Below are 16403 nucleotides of genomic sequence, written 5' to 3'. Positions count from 1 at the left end.
AAAATAATTTTTTTTATTTTTATTATTATTATTGATCGTATGAACAGCGAAGTTTTGCTTGGAATTTTTAATTTTGGTTATTTTTATTGATGAGATAAAACATTTTAGATTACTACTTTAGCAATTTTTTTTTTTTAAATAAGAAAATTAATTATCACAATTTTCTGAAGTTTTTTTGTTTGTAAAATTCAGTTCGTTTAATATTCTGAATAAAATATTAAATTTAGGTGAATGTTAACAGGCTGATTGTATTTACAATAAATCTTAAAATGTTAACCGGTTTTTTTCTAATGATCACTATTTATCATCATACTTTACTGTATAAAATTAATTATACAAAGAACAATTATGAGAATACGTAGGAAAGAATGTAAAATTGTAAGCATTTTTGATCAATTTGTCATTTCAAATGTTTCAAGTGCTAAATTGGCATTAATAGATTTGAAAAATTACGAGATTCTCGATTTATTCAATTTAATAATATATTTAGGCTTTACTCTTAATCAAAATTGACCGATTTCGATGATTAATTTTTTATTTTGTAAAAAGTTTTAATATGATTGTCCTGCAATTTTATTTACATATTTTTTAAATTAAAAATTTTATTGCCTTCCTACACAAATTGAAGATATTTTTTAAAATCTTTTGTCACAATCATAGCTTAGTTCCGGGTTTTTATAGTATAATGATATATGTATTCGAATGTCATTAAATTATAAAAATCATGCGCAGTTCTGCTCAAGAAGACCGATTTTTCGTTAATTTAGTTAGATTTTAATTTTTTATTTTAATATTGCTAACAATAAGGTAACGTAGCTAAATAAACGGCAACGTTCCAATTTGCAACAACATAACGAACCACGCTTCTAACTTGCCCTGCTCAAATTTCTTCGGCATTAAATTGCGTAGATGAAGAACGAATAAACTTTTATTATCTTCATAAAATTTTAACATGCACAACTTCAGATCCACCAACTGTAATATATTTAAATTTCAATGAATTTACCAAGTACTTTTGGAGATTTTTGGGCCACAAAATTTTGCACATAGTCATATATATATATATATATATATATATATATATATATATATATATATATATATATATATAAAAGAAAACCCCAATTTAAGTACGTAAAGAAAATTCATTTTCACCCCCTACTCACACCATGCGACCGAATGTAGTACCATACTTTTCTTCGAAAAGTCGATAAAAAGCATTTAAACGTACTTTTATTTCGTGATAGATTGTTTCATAAAAGTTTTTTCTGCTAATCTAAACAAATTTTAAATAAAATTAGAATTTTTTTTTTTATTATTAAATAGATTTTTAAAATAATTTTTGTAATAGCGAATTTTAAAATACATTTTTTCAACTGTTTAAATTTTGTATTTTTTAAGTCGGCGACAAATTAATTGGTAAATTTATCTATTTATTTTTAATTTGGCGCCGATTTAAATACTCAAATTTAATTGAGAAACATATGTTTACTTTTTCTAAAGTTTTTAATTAAGTTCATTTACACGTTAAATTAAATTTTAATTTACACAAACAATGATTTAAATTTTTTATCCGGAAGTAGGTTTCCTTATAATAAATAATAAATTATTCTAAAATATTAGTTAATTATAAATCAAGTTTAATCACATAATAAAAAAATATATATATAACTGGTTAAATAATTAGCCTACCTTTTTGAAATAAATATTCCTCTTGCTTTGAAGAAAATTAATAATTAGTGCGTAGTTTTTTTAGAACATAAATAATAATTTTTTTTCGTAGAAACTTCAATCTTAATGTTCATTAGTAACAAATAATAATAATTAATGATTATTCACTAATTTTCTTATTTGTTTTCGTTTTCCTTTTCACCTAGTTTTTTTTATTTATTTTTCTAAAATAATTTTTTTAATAAATAATTTATACCTTTGAATCATTAATTTTAATATCATCTTTTTTTTGTTTACGGTAATTTAACACAATTATTTTTCATAAATAAACTGCAATTTATTATTTTCTTATATTTATTAAAAAGTAAATAAAATAAGAAATAAAAAAATTAACTATACGTAACAATTTATAAATTTAGTTAAATAAACCGACTAGTTTGTTGTTTTGTTGTCTATACGTTGATGCATTATGAAAAGAGAACAAACACTAACGTTGTATAAATACTTGCGGAGAGTTCTGCGTTATTACTGTAACTATCACACAGCGACTCATTGACCACCACTTTTATTTCAATTCACTGCACAACACAACACCAACACCAACTTGATTGAATCTTGTACGAGATTGTTGCTTCATTGATGTTATTTTTACCTTTATTATACTACATAAAACCCCCTCCACTTATACTACAACTATTATATTTTTCATCTTATTGCTACAGCTTAGTACTTACTTGTTTTTGTCGTCCTTGGAGACAGCTGATCGGTTGTATCTTTTTTATGATCATTTCAAAATCCCTTGTATTTATTATTTTTATTTTTACATATTTTACCAAAGATGAGTTTTTTAACAAAGACTAATAATACGTTGTTCAGCTGATGTAATAGTAAGTATGGTAATCGCATCAGGTTTCCTGAACATATAAATGTATGTAAAAATTACGTCCCATTAAGCAAAAAAATTTTAAATGACATAAAAATTATGACATTATTAATATGATTTATAATAAGCATATTATTAACTGATTTTTTAATATTTCGTATATCCCAAAGTAATTTTTAAACAATTATACAAAATAATATCAGCCATTTTTATTGTGTAAAAAGAGATAAATATTAAAAAACATGATTACTAAAAAAAAAAAAAAAAAAACATTACTGAAAAACATTTCTCTTTAATGTAGGATTATTACGAATTAGGATAATTAAAGAGCGTGCGGTGACAGTTTTGTAAAGAGTAAAATTTTGTTTTCAAATCTTTTAAATTTATTTAAACATATATATACATATTTATATAGCTGTGACATTCCAGATAACGAAAGGTTTCCAACGGTCACACATCTAAATCAGTTCAGTCTTTGAGCTGATGGAACAAACATACACACATACACCCTAAATACATTACACCCCTTTCTGGGCGTCGTTGAATAAATTGTTAGATTATGAACCACTATTTTTACATGGATTTGAATACTAGATCGTGGATACCGGTGTTCTTTGGTGGTTGGGTTTCAATTAACCACACATCTCAGGTACGGTCGAACTGAGAATGTACAAGACTACACTTCATTTACACTCATACATATCATCCTCATTCATCCTCTGAAGAATTATCTAAACGGTAGTTACCGGAGGCTAAACAGGAAAAAGAAAGAAAGATTATGAACCACACTGGTTATTTATAAAAACGAAATTAAAAATATTTCTTTTATTTTTCAAAGGTCTAATTTCTCAAAGGTCTGATTTATTGTACAAAAAACAGCTGCTTTTAATTTGTATATAAGATTTTTTTGTTAATAAAAATATTTATTTTATTTTTTTTGTTTTACATAGACTTTATTAAATCAATTTTCTCAGAATAAAATTTTCTACACAATTTGATAATAAAATTTACTCATTATATTTTTTTTTTTTTTGGCGGGGGATGAAAAACGTTTTAACGTTATCGCCCGAGAAACAAAAATATAAAAATGAAATATAAAATCTAAATAACAAAAAAATAACTTAAACTAGAAATTTAAAAACACAATTTAAACTTAAAACTAAAATATTAAAACCAGAAAATAACTTAGACTAAAAATTAAATTAAAACTTAAATTAAAATAATAAAATCAAAAAACAAAATATTGAACACGAAAACATACTACTATTAAAGTTAACATACTAAAAAATTAATTATAAAAACGACCACAGAAAAAAAAACTACACATATATATATATATATATATAATATCTTTGACTCCGAGAGGAGTGTAAAAGCTCCTTCTCGGACAACGAAAAAAAATTTAACATGAAAATCATAATTTTAACACAATTAAAAGGTATGTAAAATATTAACACGTCCGGACAAATAAAAACAGCCGGTCCAAAACGTCATTATCTTTCACCAGGATTTGGCAGGTGTTCTTGGGCAACTTAAATTTATTACGCAACGCCCCATAACGTACGCAATCTACAAGGATGACGCATTTATTAGTCATTTAACAAATTTATTGTACTTCAAACCTAAAAAAAATGATTTCCGTCACCGAAGTTTTCTGTTTTACGTTGTATATAATAAAAATTACAGGAAATACAGTTTTAAACCTGTTTTATTCAATTTTCAGGTCAAAAAGCATAAGAAATGTTTACCGCTAATATACAACAATTTAACCAGAGGAATTTAAATCCGCGCAAAAGTTTTTGCAAGCCTTAACTGTTTTCAGACATATATACATTTGTTTTCAGACATAATACATTTGTATAAACTGGTTTCCTTATTTCAAGTTCTAGAATCAGTTTCCAGATTACTTCCCTTTCCTTTTGAATCACCTGCACATATATATATAGCCTACGACATTCCCCGGTAACTTAGGATTCCAACGCAATGTAATACATCTAAATCGGTTAAATCGGTTGATCTGCTACGGTGTAACAAACAAATAAACAAACAAATAAACAAACAAACAAACAAACAAACAAACAAACATACATACATACATACACCCTAAATACATTTCTTTTTTGGACAGTCGTGTAAAAAATAAATTTGGTAATCACGCTTAATAAAACGTCCCAATTCTTCAAAAATTTACTACATTTATTGAACAGTAAAACAACTATTATTTCTGATACAATAAAAATTTTCCCTTTTAAAAGAAAAATAATAGTAATAAGAAGCAGGATAAATATTTTATTCTGATCGGAATATAATAAGTATATTATTAAACAGATAACATCAGAAATAATTTAATAGTAAATGCTGTTATGTAAATGAAAGTACTGAAGATGAAACAATTTTTTTAATTCTCATCACTTATTTAAAAAAAAAAATAAAAGTAGTTTACAAGCGATTATAAAAGTGATTATTAGTGATAAAAAAGGAATAAATAAAACAGAAATAAATTCCGATTGCTAAAATCGAATTTAACGATAAAAATTGAAGGTTACACTTACTAAGTAATAATTCATCACGGATTTTCGATTCTTAAAGGTCATTATACTAGTTTTATTAAAAAACGAAAAATATGGTATGAAGTGACTATAAAAAAAAATTGCCTGTGAAATTCAATTTGTTTGTTCTAAGATAAATTCATTAGATAACAATCAGTAATTCATAGAAAAATAAAAGAATAATCTAACAAAACGCAGTGATATAAAAGAAAAGTTACAATGAAATTGTAAACCGTACGGTAAAAGTCTTGCAGATATCATTTCTTCCGCTCAAAAAGAAACATTTTTGTATATAAATAAGACTGTTTTTAACAAAATGATACTGATATCAAAATACGTTTGACACTACATTTCTAATATCAAAATCTGTTAATAAATTAGAATTTTGTTTAAAAAAATATTCATGTTAAATATAATAATGGAAATAGATATACAATAATAAATAATAAACAATGTTTAAGCGCTTCATACAACAAGCAAAAAAAAAAGAAAAAATTGTTACAATACTCTCTTACCAGCCCGATTTCATTTACATGTAATACATATCACATTTACGGAAATAATACAATTCTTATGATTGATTATTCGTTGTTTAATAAATAATAATTCAATAATAACAACAACAAAAAAATGAAAAAATATCACAAGTTTTTAATGAAATAAGATTTTATGTACTTTTCATTTTAAAAAATATGTAATGTTAATTTAATAGGCGTACATGAAGTCATGTGTTGTCCACATTAGATTTTTTACCTTAATATAATGATTAATGTTTTTTTTTTTTTAATTTTAAGTGAAAATACAAGTATTTTAAAAACCAGACTTCAACTAATTTAATGTATGCGCGCGCGCGCGTGTGTGTTCCCGCGCACACGCGTGTGTGAGTGTGGTGGCTGTATTTAGCTAAATATTAAGTTTGAGTAGTATTGATTTAAAACTTTGAATCCTAAGCCATTGTGTAATACCAGATACCGTAATACTAGACATTTTAGGGATATTCTGAAAAAATTATAACTATCTTCATTATAAACATAAATTAGAAAATCTTACATGCTTTGAATCACCACAATCTATAGTTTAAAAAATCTGTACTTCAAAATCTGACTCTTCACCCTCATCGTCAATTTCTCTTCAGATCCAAGATCAAAACTTATTTCATTTAGAATTTTAGAGTGAATTTCATTTGAACTAATATTATCAATATCAGAATCTGAATCTAACAGATCATTTAACAGGTTTATTGTTTTTGGATCGCCTACGTAATAACGTTCACTCATACTGAAGAAAATTTTTACTTGATCAAATAATAATTATTAGAAAATAAAACAATAAACGCACCTGGAAAAATTAAAACATCGACTCGCATTAGAAAAAATAATAGCACGTAAACCACAAATTAAAAAATACTTACCGGCGTAAAACAGACGAATATTTTAAAAAACTAATTTACTAAAACGAATAAAGAACACAGTAATTCTTTCACTAATAAAAATTAAATACATTATGTTGATATCTTAGCGAAATACCAATATAAATACACAACATCAAGCAGTGCCTGGAACGAAGTGGCCATAACCTAGCTTTTCACCGGCAAGAATCACATGACTAAAATTACGTAGTTAACAAAATCGCGGGAAGAGCTACCCAGAACCGTTCAAAATGAATTAAAGAATCATTGTATCTATCCTGTTCACGAGAATAGCTCGCGTGCCGGTTGTAATAGAATTAAATGTAGGACGCGGGCTACATTCGGATAAAGGATTTAAAGTGTTAAAACTATTCTGATTCTATACTAAATAACAATATAAAACAAAAATAAAAACTAAATAAACAAATAAAAAATATTCATATAGTATCTACAGGATCATGAAATTTTATTCTAAAAAATGTTATAAGAACTTCCTCCATAAAAAAAATTGAAGTTTATGCATTTATTTGTGAATACTTACTTTCTTCCTTTGTCTCTTTTTGAAATCAGTTTAAAACATGATATTCTATTGGGTTGCCACACTGAACTCACAGTTTTAGAGAGTTGGATAAATTTGCCCATGATCATGTTTTTTACTCCTAACAAGTAAATTAAAAAACGAATTGCAGCTTCGTGGCTGAGTAGGTAGCGTCTCAGAGTTTTGTGAGGTGGTCCCGCGTTTGAATCCGGTTAGGCATGGCATCTTTTCATATGCTATCAATTTTCTCCGGGCTAACGACCATAGCTGTAGTTATCATAATAAAAAAACAAATTAATTTTACTGAATAAAAAGAAGAAATTATTAAAAGGTGAGAATGCCAAAGATAACTTTCTAGCAACATGCGAGTAATGAGCAAAGCTTTCTTATTATTGTCAGATCATTATCAGAAAATTAATTCTCATAACTAGTAATATTTCTTTTTAAAAAAATATTATAAACTTTATTGGATAAAGATTAGTTTATAAAATAAAGTAATTTATCTTACAAGATAAAGATATCTTAATTTATCTTTATAAGATAAAAACAAATTAAGTCTTATTTAAAAAATATATTGTCTAAATAAGAAAACATTTGAGAATCTAGTCACAGTTATGTTATGTTATCTTGAATACTAGATCGTGGATACCGGTGTTCTTTGGTGGTTGGGTTTCAATTAACCACACATCTCAGGTATGGTCTAACTGAGAATGTACAAGACTACACTTCATTCACACTCATACATATCATCCTCATTCATCCTCTGAAGTATTATCTAAAACGGTAGTTACCGGAGGCTAAACAGGAAAAAGAAAGAAGAAGAAGTCACAGTTATGTTAAAAATTTACTGTGAAATTAAAAGAACACAAGTATATTATGTAATATTTAAAAATACATGTGCAAATTCTGTATTCCCACAAACTCTCACAGCATAATTTATGATATGGAAAATATATTATAAGTTATATTTTTGTTTGATTTGTTCTTTAAACTGAAAGACATTATTCAGAATCTATTTTATAAGTGAATAAATATTTTGTAAATATTCAACTTATAAATGAATGAATATGTATAATTATTTTATTCAGATAAATAAATTCAGATGTATAAACTATATTAGAAATTACGTGTACTATCTGAAAGATAAACAAAAGGAACTTATCCAGCATCTGCCTAGAAGGCTCAAGGGAAACCTTGATCAGAAAAGCACCACAAAATATAAAATTAATCATAAAAGATGAAAAATATATAAATTCTATATTTATAAGTATAGAACTTTTTTGAAATAATAATAAATCAAATATGTAAAAGTAATAAAGAGAAGTAATGTAGCAATAATTTTAAAACATCAACTGAGAAATTTTTGAGTATATTCACTGAATAAGTTACCAGTTACCAAACAAGGATAAAGAAAATTAAAATTACTTTTGTAAATTATTATTACTATTATTTAAAAACTGATTTTTTTAGAAAAATCATTAATTCTGAAGTAATTTGTTAAAAATGGTAACAGAAATAAAACCCTCCCTTATAAAAGTATTTTGTTATATTATTTGAAACTAGTTCCCTACTGTGATTTGAAAGAGGAATTATTGTTATTTTTAAAAAATAAATCATTATTTAAAAAAAATAACTATCATTAAATAATTAACCATCAAATAATGGTTCTTTATTTTATATGCTAAATATTAATTTTGAGCTTTTTGAAGGAATCCTGAGACCAGTGTAATATTTCAAACTGGAACATAAGTAATAATTGTATAATTTTTCATAAAAGTTGCAAAAATAACATTTATTTAGACACATCTACCTGAAAGTGTATAGTTTATTTTACTAGAGATGAAAGCAGTTTAATCTTTTACAAGGATTTATTATCTGAGAATTTTGGGTATCACCATAAATATTCGACACAACGAGCAGTAGAAATATTCTTAAGTATTTAGAACTACATAAATGAGATTATTGCTTAATAGTTTTAAAATGTTCCCAGAGTACCATTTACTTTACAAAATCCATGAACATTAAAAAGTTCTACGTTATATTGGCTTCAATGTCGTTTCCTTTGACAGATATTCATACATTTTTGGAAATATCCCAAAAAATCCCCCCAAAAAAAATAGGGAATTCTATTCATAAAAATCCCCTTCAAATTTGTTGTTGATCAGTGTTATTGTACTCTTTTTCTTACAAAGACAAGTTCAAGCAAGAAAACAAGTAAACATCAGCTGGAGCCAAATCCAGAAAAGTGAGAGAAACTTCAGAGTCATTACTTATACATATAAGGTATTTCTTTACCAGTATAGATCGATAATGTTGCTGACAACATTTTTGGAACATGAGTAAATCTGTAAAATATGTACTTAGTTCATTGTAAAGAATACTGCAACAATGTCTGTCCATTGATATTATGATTTCTGACTCGAGATTTCCTTCTATCACTTACAACATATTCAAAGCCTTCAATTTAGAGAATATATTACTCCCTGTTACATTCCTATGTTGCAGACCATCAAATTATACATAAAGAAAATCCCTTTACTATCATGAGGTAGACTACAGTAATAGTTTAATATTTAATTAATATTAAGGAACAAAACCCTTATTATTTTTTTCCAAAAAATCTGTTGGGAATTTTATCCTCTAGTACTTAATCTCTATTTCTCTGCCACATAGGTAATCACTGGTCATTTGTATTAAGAAAGATGAATTTACAATTAATCAGACTTGAAATATACATAATAGTTCTTATTCCATGCTATAATTCTACTAGGTCTTTTTTATTGCAGAAAAAAATAACACTCAACATATATTAATTAATTTTAGTAACAACCAATTTGTGAACCATGGTTTCATATGTTAATATTTTATCCTTAAAATATCTGGAACATTATCTGTCAGATGTTTACATCTCAGATGCATTCTTTTCCAGAGTTAATGAATATATGTCTTATTTAATGTAGAAAACAAATCATCTAAAATTTTATATTTATTTGTAAAGTTGATTAGACAGTATTAACAAAAAAAATTCTCTAATTTGTTTGGATGACATGAGAAACAAAAAATTTCAATTTTGATTCTCCATGATGCACCATATTTAAAAAATATAAAAACATCTTTAAAATGATCAGTTTACACTTTATTTTATGGTATGGATTGAAAAAACTTTACCCAAGTCTCAGTTAATTTTCACTACAAAATCAAGATTCTTCGAGACTGATACTAGAAGTACTGATTTTTTGCCATTGGTGTTAGATTAGGTTTTGAAGAATTTTTGTTGTTTGTAATGTACTCAAAGCATAAGCGAGTAAATTGCATATTATCTTTTATTTATTTATTTTTTTTACCTGTTTTTGTGTATTTTGATTTCTTCAAGTGAATTTGATTTTTGCAATTTATTGTTTACATACAAGATTTTAATTTGATTGAAGTTCGTACAAGTATAACTTGTTTCAATAAAGTGGTTTGTAAAAGTAGATTCACTGATAGATTGATGTACTTTTGTCATCTCAGTATACTTGTTAATATCTGTATCTGTTTGACATTTATATATCTTCCTACAGTAAAAGATCCCAGGTAACTGAGATTTTATTTTGTTTCTGTTTGACAACATGTATTTTATTTTGTTAATAGTTTGTGTAATATTTCAGCTTACTTTTTTTTAATTTTTAGGCAATATTTTTAATTGGTTGTTAATCTGGTTTCTGTTTTGAACTTTTTATGGAGTTCAAGTATATTGTTCTGTTGTACACATTGACTTTGGTTAAACATTTTACTGTATATGATTAATGTTAGTAATGCTTAAATGAAAAGGCAGTGCTGTATACCATGTGCAGCATGGTTCTGAACCCTTTAAAAACATAATCAGAATATTCAGATACAGATAAGCATGAACAAGTGACCTTTCTAAGTTTTAAATAATCTAGTTTTTTTATCAATTTAGCAAAAAAGAGTTGAGTAATTTTTATCAGTTCTGTTTCAGTTTTTCTGTAAATAAATTTTAACCAGCACATTAATTCAACAGAATTATTGGGTAGATTTGATATATGTTATAAATTAAATGTCACTGCATGATTTTAGCATAATTTTAAATCCAGTTTATAGTAATAATAATAATAATAATATATTGTAATATACTGGAATAGCAGGTTTCCATTAAAATTGCAAAATAATTTAACAAAAGTTATTTTTTCTGAATGTTAATAAGGTTTTATACATAAAATGTAAGAAGACTGCTATGAAATGGGAAAATTATACAACTGTTATTAAAAAGAGAAAATTCAGAATACCTTTTTTAAAGTTTTTTAACTTGTAAGATTTATCTCATTAATTATTAAAAGTAATCATTATTGGATTACACCTAACAAATCTTCAATATGAAAGTACTGCTATAAACATGTGTTGTCCCAATTACTATCAACAAAAAATAAATTTCAAATTAGGTAATTCTTTTTATTCTCATTTTAGAATTTTAATTCAATGTAATTTTTCATGAAAACTGCTAAAAAATTAAGCTGATATCATTGTTTAAAATGTGTTTTGACTGCTAAAAAATTAACCCTTTAATTTTGTTTGATAGTATTATTTTTCAATTATCACCTTACAATTAGAGAAATGTTCTTTTGTTGAAAAAATCAATCAAAGTAGTAAGGTTAGATTTTTGTAACAGTATAAAAAATTACATGTAAACCTAAAAAATATTGTAAATATAGATTTAACATGTAAAGTATTACCAATTCCATCACTGCAGATGAACAAAGATGATTAACGGTTTTATTTATATATATCCAGTACTGTACTTGCGTTTTTCATCGTTCAAAATAACATGATAAAAATGCGATACTGTAGACGAGTAAAAATATTTATTACGTCCACATTCATTTATAAGCATATAGTAATGTGTTATGTAGTTTATTAATAGGTTCTGTATTGACATTCGGGTTACTTAAGAATGTAACCCCGTTCTTTCCATATAAGTTTGGCTCTGCTGTTCGCGGTTTTGTTATTCACTCTATTTTCACGAAACGGAACCCCCGTGAATAGCGAGGGATTACTGTAGTGTTTTGTAATCGTCTACACATCTGTTTTAACGTCTAGCCCCGCACTCATTTCTGTAATATGAAGTGATTTACGCGCTTTTTATATTTATTTATTTAAAAATTCAGAAAATGAAAACACAAACTGCGATATTTTTTTTTTATTGTCCGTTACAATTTTAATAAATGATTATATATATTTTAGGCCGTAAAAGATGCCTATCGTGTTTCCTCCGTATTATAATTCGCGTTAAAAAATTTATATTTAGTTAATCGATGCGTTCATTTACATGTCTTTTAATGAGATTCATTGTAACTTTTCGATTTGCTTCATATATACTGCTTTAATGTCTCGATGCCTTTTCGCGACTAATTACAGTAATAAAAAGTAATTGCAGTTGAAAAATGGCGCTTGTGAAATAAAAAATAAAATTTATTTGTTTCACGCCGAATGAAGCCGCTTCTTTCTTATGTAATATCCATATCGGTTTAAATATTCGATGATATTCATCGTAACTCTAATTTCTATAGTTGAATTATCCAGTTGTTGAATTATCCATTCCAAATTACTTCAAGCTTGCTGCAGGATATTGTTGAAATTATAAAATTTAATAGGCTAGTAATGGCTAAGAAATAACTCATACTGATTTTGTTAGTAAAGATACAGTTTTTCCATTATTATAAATTTGAATTTTCAATAAACATATTCCAGACTGATAAGGATGGTGGCATTAGATCATAGCTTCAGTATAAAATTTTCTGAAAACCATAAGCAAGCTCACATTAATGAATTTTTACTCAATTTATAACTTATAATAAGTATTTAGTGCACTATTTTTATTTTCAATCGAAAACACTTAAGTGAATAATTGGTTCTTGGCATAGTAGTAACCTATATAAAACTACCCTGATAAATAGATTATCCTTTCTTATCCCACACCCCTTTTCTATATCCTTGGTCCTTAGTTCTTTGGGTGTAAGTCTGATCCTGTAGGATCCTTCATGCTGGATAGGCAAACCTTGATGACAGTATAATGTCAGATCATTATCTGTCGCCTTAAGTATGCATCCTATATTTTCATTATTTAGAAAATATGATATCTTCACTTACACATATTTATATTTATGTATATCACTTTTGATGAAGGGAATACTTACTTATTCTTAAAAAATAGCAATATCCACCTCTATCAAAGCAGACAACAGAGCTCCTTTCATATAATTCAATATAATACTTCAACTTTCAAGAAAAGACCTATTATGGTCTTGTAATTTTTTACAATTACTAAAGTATTTGAAAAATTTTCTCAGCAATTTATTTAAAACATAATTAAAATATCTTTGTTTACAGAAACAATACTACTTACTCTATAAATAAATTTTTAAATAATTATAATTTTAAGAACCTCTGATTTTCCTGCATCTTATTCAGTGTGTACATAAATAAGTACTCAAAATAATTTTGAAAACTGAAATAATGAAAATTATGAAATAATTCTTCTGAATTAAATTATTTGTAGCAATTTTTTTATATTTATGTATTTACCTTAGCATTATTTCATATGTTTGTATAATTAATATGGATTTTAATCATAAATAATCATATTTTTTATCCTTTAATAATGTGATCTAAATAATTTATTATTTGGTACCAATCAGAATAAAAGATTTATTTACTCATTTTATAGAAAAAAACATTGATTTTATCTGATTGGAGGGTTGCCTATATACTGGTTGAAGGATTTCTTTTGTCCTTTCTAATGGATGTACAATAAGCCTAATGACTTAAATGACTATTGGTTCAAGCCAGGTTACTTAATACCTTCTTAAAAATAATACAAAGTGAAAGCACTCAATTCACCAATGAAAAAGAAAAATACAGATTTAGCTATTGAAATTCTTATCATTGTGTTTTCAGATACAAAAGATGTGATTTTTTTCTACTTTCAGGAGTATTACATTGGTAAATGTAATATATGTGCACGTATTGTTTTTGATAAATTCAATATACATATTTTTTTGGCTGCTTTCCTGGTGCACCTTATTTAGTACCAACTTAAGCAGCTTATTTGAGGTGCTTAAAGTAAATAAAAACAATTTTTATAACAATTGACAATTTTAGTTCTTATGTACAATTATTATCAGTTTTGTTCAATCTAGCAAGTCATAGATGTTGATAGAAATTTTATTATTTTTTTGTTTTGATGTGTAAAGTTTTTTTTTGTAATTGCATTCTTGTAAAACAACACATATATAAAAAAATATATAATTATTAAAACAGTAATAATATATGTAATTTATTAAAATATTTATCCTTTTTTAATAAAACTGTTTGACATTATTTGTTATTTTTATAATTATACATGTTGAAAATTTAGTTTACAAGTAAATGAATTTCAATTCCTTTTTATTGGTTAACAAATTGATCTGGTATTTATTTTTTTTATATATATAAAATAAATAATAAATGATTTGCAACTTCACTGAGTCGGAGTTGAATTTTAAAATATAAGCTAATATCAAAAAACTTGAATAAAATCATTATATATTTTTTCTCAATTACACAATATTATTTTATCCTTGAAATCTTAATTCATATTTGGAATAAATACCGTAAAAAAATCGATATAAAATACCACACATAAATATTAACAAACACACAAATAATCTGTATTATTTTTTAACTTAAACTTGTTATGCTTTGCTTTGTTTATTAAATTGAAGTTTTATATGGTAAATTAAAAAAAATACTAAATTCTTGTAGATTTTGTAACGGTACTATCAAGGTCAAAAATTTAAAAAGTTAAGGTTATTTATTAAGTAAATTTATAGTTCAAGGATATATTTTGAAAGAATCATCTGTTTCCTTTTATAGAAGTAACAGTCATTTCTGTCTTTTTCATTAGAATAATGAGAACTCTTTTGTAATAGTTACAACATAAAAAAATAACTGGGTGGTGACTTAATGTTATTTATTCATTTCTATCTCTACACCTAACTGTGTAATTTCCATAATATAGAAACATTGCTTGTTTTTACAACTGCTCTACCATTAATATTTTTATTCATATCAAGTATAGCACATAATATAATGTTGTAACAATATTATAAAGTTATTATTATTATATTATTTTTGAGGCTGTGTTTTTAATGAAGAACATTTAATGAAATATTACTAAATTGTGTCTTGAATTAATATTACAGTATTTATTTAATTTAGCAATTTATATCAGACTTTTATGTATTACATTTTATTGTTATCATAAATAACTTTGTAAACAGTAGACATTACAGAGTTGATTGTTTAAAACGATGATGACACACCTTAAAAAAAGAAAAAATTAACTTTAAAATGCATTAAGTTTTTTAAAATTAAAAAAAAAAACAAGCAATTTTGGCAAGGCAATTTGTGATAAACTAGAAGAAAATTGAAATTTACATTTTCCTTTTAAATTGTATTCATTTATTTCTAATATAACATGAGTAAATAGGATTTTCAATATAAAAGTGCTTAAATTTATATATACATTTTCATTCAGGAATGAAAATACACAGCTAGAATTACACCATTTTCATAGTGTAAATCTAGCTGTTAACTTGTAATTTGGCTTAAAGCTAATTAGAAACTTCAAACTTCACCAAAACACAGTAGTACAACAAAATTTTCACAAAAATCTCATAAAATTTGAAGTATTATATTTTACTCAAATGTCTTTTTAAATTAGGTTTTTTATATTTATTCTATTTAAAATCATTTTAAGAATATTGTCCACGACTGCTAAAAACATTGCAGAAGTATAATATTCTAGGGTACACAAAACAATACATAAATAAAAAATAAAAATATATCCTATACACAAAAATTCTGTTGGTTTAAATTTTTGTAAGGTTATTGAATGATGTGTTTAGTCTAGAATATAAGGAGAGAAAAAAGAGTTTAAACTAAATTAAGACCTTTGCATTATAATCATAACCATAATTAAAAAAAAAAAAAAACACAAACACACACAAAGGTGAATTTCCTAAAATAGAGCTAGAGATTTTGATATAATTTTCATGTAAATATTATACAGAATTATTTTTGGGAATATTTTTAATATTTATGAAGCAATTTCACAGAATTATTTTAAATGAAATAAACATTTAAAACCCCTTTAAAATACATATAAAAATGAAAAATTATATTTATTAAATTTTGTTTTTAATTTCTATCTTTTAAAAATAGATCCAAATTAAAAACAAACCAAATAATTTTAAAAAAGAATTGAAAAGTATTTTTTAGTGAAATTTTTAAGTTAGTTTATTTATTTTAAACTTGTTA

General features: G+C 25.1%; 1 protein-coding gene across 3 annotated transcripts in view; it reads right to left on the bottom strand.

The window, feature by feature from the left end:
* Positions 1–6679, bottom strand: part of LOC142330328 (uncharacterized) — a 90056-nt gene extending 83377 nt beyond the window's left edge. Inside the window, exons 1-2 of one of the 3 annotated variants that reach the window (XM_075375550.1) lie at positions 6515–6679; positions 2406–2585 (exon numbers count right to left, since the gene is read on the bottom strand). The gene's annotated coding sequence lies outside the window, so the exon portion shown is untranslated. Of the gene's footprint in view, positions 1–1692; positions 2280–2405; positions 2586–6514 lie in introns of those variants that run through there. The other 2 variants (XM_075375552.1, XM_075375551.1) reach the window with 2 other exon arrangements.
* Positions 6680–16403: the final 9724 nt, after the last annotated feature.

This window comes from Lycorma delicatula, chromosome 9 (genome assembly GCF_047948215.1).
Source record: "Lycorma delicatula isolate Av1 chromosome 9, ASM4794821v1, whole genome shotgun sequence".
NCBI lineage: Eukaryota > Metazoa > Arthropoda > Insecta > Hemiptera > Fulgoridae > Lycorma > Lycorma delicatula.
The sequence above is the reverse complement of the archived record's forward strand: the minus strand, read 5'-3'. Positions and strand labels throughout refer to the sequence as shown.